The sequence below is a fragment of the Trichosurus vulpecula genome, chromosome 2, assembly GCF_011100635.1.
Source record: "Trichosurus vulpecula isolate mTriVul1 chromosome 2, mTriVul1.pri, whole genome shotgun sequence".
Taxonomy (NCBI): domain Eukaryota; kingdom Metazoa; phylum Chordata; class Mammalia; order Diprotodontia; family Phalangeridae; genus Trichosurus; species Trichosurus vulpecula.
In genome coordinates, this window is record NC_050574.1 from 11522582 (window position 1) to 11523732 (window position 1151).

Sequence of the window (1151 nt, forward strand, 5' to 3'; positions counted from 1 at the left end):
CCATAACAGGATGTCAGTTCTCCTCCCTCTACCTGTGACAACCTCTTTAACAACCACACTTCTGGTCTCTTGGTGCCCAGGAAAGTTTCTCTCCTCTGTGTTTAGTTCATGACTTCGTCATGGTCATTATTCACTAGTAATTGCAGATGGGGGATTCTTAATCAGTGGGAATCATTGAAGACATTTTCATTGTGGGACAAAAGTTTACTCTTGTAGACATATCCCTTTTTCCCTTGGCAGATTAATGTCACTGCTCCTGCCCATGACATGATAATCACAGCTCTGGGCAGATGAGCTCAGAACTACAGTCCTTATAACAGGACATGCCTGTGCCATCACACAGACACATAAACACACAAAGGGACGGACATACTCTGTTTTGTACAGCCTTTTCCTCCATCCTAGAAGCAGAGATCAATTAGGTGAGTATCTTTTTATATCTCAGTTTTACATGTAGAAGCTTAGAAGCAGAAAATCCCTTCCTGGAGCCAATTAGAGAGTTAGAATATTGTTTAAGCCTGTATGTCTAGGGTCAGGAAATCACTCTTGAAAAGCCTGTGGAACACACCTTGGAATTTTTGTTTGGTATATTAGTGCACTCCTGTCTTTTGAGATGTTCTCTCCTACATTATGACCTCACCGCCCCTCATAGGTGACCTTTCAACATCCCTTGGCTAAAAATGTTTGCAGTGAGTTATTACCTCTTAATACCTTTCTCATCTTCACTCTATGTCCTTTTCTTAGTTTCCACAAGAACTCTGTCACCCTTCTTTTTGTCCCCTAAGGCTGGTACCAGCATGTTATCTCTTTTTCTAATCTAATTATTTAATCTATCAGTTTGATTCATCTTCACATTTCCCTCTTACCTATTTTTAAGCTTACTTTTCTTGGAAGCTACCATTAATTTTTCCTTATTCAGTCTTCACCAAGTCCTTACTCCTCTTTCATCCATTTATACTCTCCCTAACCCTCTTTCATCTGACTTCTCTTTCAATCTTCTTTCACAGAATTTAGAAATAGAAGCAAATAAGAGGTGTTTGCCTTGCTTTGTAGTAACTTCCACCTCCCCACCTCACTTTTGTATCTTTACAAGCTTTTCTACCCTCAAACACATTTTCCCTCCTGACAGAGTTCCTTTATATAGTATTGGT